The sequence below is a fragment of the Muscardinus avellanarius genome (assembly GCF_963383645.1).
Source record: "Muscardinus avellanarius genome assembly, chromosome: 20".
NCBI classification, from domain to species: domain Eukaryota; kingdom Metazoa; phylum Chordata; class Mammalia; order Rodentia; family Gliridae; genus Muscardinus; species Muscardinus avellanarius.
The window spans coordinates 5,340,849-5,346,775 of record NC_137806.1 but is presented as its reverse complement, the minus strand read 5'-3'; the positions used below and the strand labels follow the sequence as shown (position 1 = coordinate 5,346,775).

Genomic DNA, 5,927 nt, shown 5'->3' with positions numbered 1-5,927 from the left:
TTCTTGGAATAGGTTATGCTTTCTGCTATTTGTTTCTTGATGTTTTGTGAGATTTTTTTTTTCTAGTAAGGTCAGGAACTTATAACATAAACATGCTTTTGCTTTTCTTACTTAACCCATGTTCCAAAATAAGCACTTACTTCTTGTTTGATTATATTAACTAGCACACACACATATGCATGCACATGTGTGTACATAAACTGGGGAGTTGGGGGAGATGATCTGTAGGCGGCACATTTTCAGAGAGTTCCAGTATATGAAGGCCTCCTGCTAGCTATGGTACAACTGTAATACTAGAATGTTCTAGAATGTTCTATAGAATACTAGAATGTTTCACATTTAGAGTACACACTCCATGCCAGACACGGTGTTAAGTACTTTTCGGGATTCATCTTCTTTAGTCCTTACGATGATCGGGTGAGGCCGGCTAGATGAGGGAGCTGAGGTTTATCCAGGTGAATGATCTGGCCAAAGTCACTATTCTAGGAGGGACAGTGGCGCCATCTCAGCTATCTAACTCCAGAAGCGTGACTTCTTATCCCCATGGGTTGAGACTGATAGTTTAGTCCTTGAAGTAAGAATGTCTCATGACACTTGTCATTTCATATCATGTCCCTAAGGTAAAAGAGTCAGTGTCTGAGGTCTGACTCTGCTTATTTATTTATTTATTTATTTATTTATTTATCTATATTTATTTTGACAGAAACAGCTGCTTGGTCTTTCTAGAACATTCTCTATCCTAGACCTACAGGAACTTGACCAAGCTTCTGGAGGGTTGAGAGGACAGTAGTGATTTTCTAGGAGGCTGCAAAATCCTGTAGCTCTGCTGGGAAGACAGCTCTCCACCATATCTAGAAAAGCCCGTTAGGCCCTTTCTATCCTCAGCCCATCCAACTTGTTTAAGCAATTCTTTCTGGAGGTGGTAAAGACAGCATGGACCCTAATTTCATAGAGCTTACAATCTAGCAGAAAAGACAAACAGACACATAAGTAAGCATTACAAGAGCTTGCCATGCAAGCAGTGCTTGGGGAGGGACGGGAGCCACAGGGCACCGCTCACCAGGATGGCACTCTCTGCAGAGGGGGAAGTATGGGGTTGGGGACCACGGGACAGGAACCGAGGTAAACACCGGGACAGTCGCAGCCAGGAGAGGAGACAGAGCAAGACCTCAGGGTGCTGAGGATGGCGTCAACTCAGGCTGCCCCAGGACATTTTCTTAGCATGCTATTCTTAACATCCTTTGATTGGTACATTGTAACCATGCATCATAACAAGGCTTAGTGTGACAGGTGCATACATGTACACAGTGCCTGGTCACCTCTCACAGGGGGAAATACACACGGCGATGAATATACGACAAAACATTCACCATCACCAGCAACCAGGGAAACGCAAATCAAAACTGGACTGGAATCCCACCTTTTACTCCAGTCAGAACGGCATCCGTCAAGAACACAAACATTAATAAATGCTCGCAAGGATGTGGGGAAATAGGAAACTTGTGCTCTGTTGGTGGGAATGCAAATTAATACAGCCACTGTGAAAATCAGCACGGAGGTGCCTCTGAAGACGGGGTCTGGAAGCGCCGTCCGCCCCGGCTATGCGCTCCCGGGGTCTTTCCAAGGGAACTGAAGGCAGATCGCTAGAGTGGTGCGTGTGCATCCGTGTCTGTAGCGGCACAACCGCACACTGTGGAACCAGCCCAGATATTTGCCAACAGGTGAAAGGGTTATGGGACTGTGATATTACATGCAATGGAATTTTAGTCAGCCACAGAAAAAGAAAAAACTACGTCATATGCAGGAGAATAGATGGAACTAGAGAATATTATGTTTAATGAGATTAGCCCCTCTCAGAAAGCCGAAGGCCATGTGTTTTCTTACATAGTGGAAGGCAGGGAGAAACTGGGGAACAAAAAAGGCTTCAAATAACCAGGACATTTTAGCCGGGCGTGGTGGCGCACGCTTGTAATCCCCGCGCTTGGGAGGCTGAGACAGGAGGATCGCACGGGTTCGAAGCCAGCCTCGGCTACTTAGTGAGGCTCTCAGCAACTTAGTGAGACCCTGTTTCCAGATAAAGTATAAAAAAAAAGTCTGAGAGTATAGCCCAGAGGTAGAAAACCTCTGGGTTCCACCCTCGGTACCACCAAAATAACCAGGACATTTTATTTTTTATTATTTTTCATTTTTCTGCATCTCACAGAAACATTTATTCATGCCACACAGTAAATGGTACGTATACAAAGGCATAGCGATGCTCGGTGCTCCTATCTAACACGGCGTCTTTAAATGTACCGGCAGATTGAAGTTTCCTCTATGTGTACTCAATAAGCTGGTTAGTGACCACGAGCAGGAGCAGGACCTTGCAATGCCTTACTTCTCTTATCAGCACTCCTGATGTTATAAATGATGACGCTCATCAACCCCGTTCCCATCCAAATCTCCTGGTAAACCTGGGTGTAGTAGGTTCATGGGGACCCAGGTTTTTTTTTAGTAATGGTTTGAAACATCTTGGCAGGACCAACCACTAAGGCTGCGGTGGACCCCCAGGCAACTCGGAAGAAGTAACCAGGACATTTTACTGACCATCAAAGAAGCCGTTTGACCTCCCTGGGACACCACAGGGGCTGGGGGACAACCAACAAAAAATATTTGATACAGTTAGGATTCTCGTGTTTCTGCTGGTGAATGCACGGGGCCAGGACATTTTTTATTCTCGTTATATATATAAACCACACTTCTTTCTTTCTTTTCTTTTCTTTTTCCATTTATTTATTTATTTATTTATTTATTTATTTATTTATTTATTTATCTATTTATTTAGTACTGGAAGTCCCCAGTACCAAAAAAATCCCAGAAGCATTTTATCTCTGAGCTACATCCCCAGACTTTTTTTTATCTTTTTTATTTTGAAATAGAGTCCCACTAAGTTCCTAGGGCTGTCCTTTAAAATTCGATCCTCCTCTCTCAGCCTCCCAAGCAACAGGATTACAGGCGTGTACCACCAGGCCCAGCTAAACCACATTTCTAACAGGCTTCACCCTGCAGAAACGTGATCTCACCCCGCCATTGCTAAGAGAAGTGTCTTTTGTCGGACATGGGAACTGCCATCCTCCCAGGGAGAATAATTCATTTTCCAAAGTTGGTATTTCTATGAAGTAAATTCTCCTCGACTTTTAAAGATTCCACAAAGCATCTGACAAGCCAGGAAAACCCTGAGATAATTATAAGACAACCTCAGGATGGTCCAGCTTTGATCAAACAGCCCAGCCACAGAGGGGAGCATCCCTGCCCAGAGAGACTTCGGGGTTGCTCTATCAGTTCTCAGAAATGTCTTTGAAGTGTCCTCGTTTATTTTAGAGTATTATATGAACTGAGCATGAATTGTGTAATATATCAGGTTATCTTAATATGAAAAGAATACATGGCCTCCAAATCTGTGATTCATTAATGCTCAAGAAACCAAGCCGCGGCACACCCCGGAACAAGAAAGTGTTTTTCACTCTCTACCATTACACATTGCTTTTTTTCCCCCTAACCATAAAAATCAATACTGTGCACATGAAATTCATAATAAAATCTGAAAATATTTCACAACACTTAGCAGTTGGGGCATACTGATTCCAACTCTAAACCCAAAACTTGGGACTCCTCCTAGACTTCTTTGGAGCTCTAAGTCAAAATATTTAATTTTTTGTTTTTGGTGTGTGTGTGTGTGTGTGTGTGTGTGTGTGTGTGTGTGTGTGTGTTGCTACAGATTGAACCTAGAGCCATTCTATCTCCAAGCTCCACCACCAGCCCTATTTTATTTTTAATTTGAAACAGGGTCTTGCTAAGTTGCTGAGGTTGACCTTGACCCTGCGGTCTTCCTGTTTCAGCATCCCAAATTCTGGCATTACAAGCATGTACCATCACTCTCAGCTTAAAGTTTAAAATAAATGATTAGAGTTCTGAAACCTTAACTGCTATTTTCAGCTGCCCTGCTGACTCCAGAAAGTCATTAATTCTTCCTGTGCTGTGGTCTTTTTGTCCAAAAGTTGCAATAACAATACTGACTTGTATGAAAATAAGATTTTAAGAAGACATTTTAAACATACATCAGTGACTGAGGTGTGCAGAGCACCCTTGACTGTGGTTTTCCAATTCCATTTGAATTGTTTAATGAGCACCATTCTGATAGGATAGGAATTCCTCGTCTCCTAGAAACAGATAAGAAATAAGGGGAAAAGATGGGCCAGGCTGCCCAAGGGACATGGTAACCCCTGAGCCGGCTAACATAACATCAACTTCCTCAACGCCCGCCCAATGCAGACAGCAGCCTCTAAGCTACAGGTCAGCCCAGTGTTAGGCTGACATTGGAAACACATGATCAAAGACACTCTTTTTGTTTATCTGTGTGTTTGCTTCTTTGTTTTGTTTATTCTTTTTGTAAACTCTTTTATTTTATTCTGGCTATGAAGGAAAGAAAAGGAGGAAAGAATTTACAATATCCTCTGGCAGTTACCAACTCCCTGATGGGGATAAAGAAAGAGGCCCACCTAAACTTCCTAGGACCGGCTGTGACATGCTCCTGATCTGGGCACCAACGGGGGCACCGACTGCTGCCGCCAGAGAACAGAGACCCGCAGACTCGATCGGAGCGCACCAGGAGGATGCTGGGCAGGGAGGCGACTCTTGGCGGGTTTCTTTGTTCTTTTTCATCGTAGTGAAGGAAGACTGAAAACAGGAAAGGAGAAAATGTCGTTGGTCTTCAAATCTGTGACTTAGGGTTTTTTTATATTACAATGTGGAATCCTATATCCACAAATGAAATTTAGGTGGAGGTCATTGGTCATATGCTATCAAACTAGAGAGTAATCCCATTCACAGAACGGCACAATGAGATCTAAAATGTTAGGCAATACAGATAAATGAATTCGCGAGAGGTAAGAATGAGATAAAACTCTGAATTAGAATTTTTGTATAGTAATTGCAATTTGTCATTGTTTTCATATCCAAAAAAAGAATTTTTATTTTATTTTTGGTACTAGGAATTTAATCCAGGGACATTCTACCACCCAGCTACACCCCCAGCTTACAATTCCTCTTTTCTTTCTTTTTTTTTTCTTTTTTTTTTCTTTTTTGGTGGTACTGGGGTACCTAGAAGCACTTCTACCTCCGGACTACACTCCCAGACCCATTTTACATATTTTTTTATTTGGAAACAGGGTCTCTTAAGCCAGCGCGGCCGGCTTCGAACCTGTGGGATCCTCGGGTTTCCGCATCCCAAGCGCGGGCATTACAAGTGTGCGCCACCATGCCCGGCACTCTTTTTCCTTCTCTTCTCTTCTCTTCTCTTCTCTTCTCTTCTCTTCTCTTCTCTTCTCTTCTCTTCTCTTCCTCCTCTTCTCTTTCTCTCTCTTTCTCTTTCTCTCTACCTCTCCCTCCCTCCCTCTCTTTTTTTTATTTTTATTTTTTTTTCTCTCTCTCTCCCTCCCTCTCTCTTTTTTTATTTTTATTTTTTTTTCTCTCTCTCTTTCCCTCCCTCCCTCTCTCTCTTTTTTTTATTTTTTGTGGTACTGGGGATGGAATCCAGGGCTTACTACTCTAAGCTATACTCCCAGACCCATTTTATATTTTATTTGGAAACAGGGTCTCACTAAGTTGCTGAGAGCCTCACTAAGTAGCTGAGGCTGGCTTCGAACCTGCGCGATCCTCCTGTCTCAGCCTCCCAAGCGCGGGGATTACAAGCGTGCGCCACCACGCCCGGCTTTTTTTTTTTTTTTTTAGACAGGGTCTCAGTAAATTGCCGAGGGTCTTGCTAAGCTACTGAGGCTGATCTTGAACCAATGATCCTCCTGTTTCTGCCTCTCAAGACTTGGATTAGAGGCCTATGCCACCACGCCTGGCTAACCAAAGAACCTAAAAATATTTAGTTGTGAGAGTTG

General features: G+C 43.2%; 1 pseudogene across 1 annotated transcript; it reads right to left on the bottom strand.

Moving 5' to 3' along the window:
* Positions 1-2,336: 2,336 nt before the first annotated feature.
* LOC308277681 (ATP synthase subunit ATP5MJ, mitochondrial-like) lies at positions 2,337-2,510 on the bottom strand (annotated as a pseudogene). Its single transcript has one exon. The product of its transcript is annotated as an ATP synthase subunit ATP5MJ, mitochondrial-like (transcript).
* Between the last annotated feature and the right edge of the window lie 3,417 nt (positions 2,511-5,927).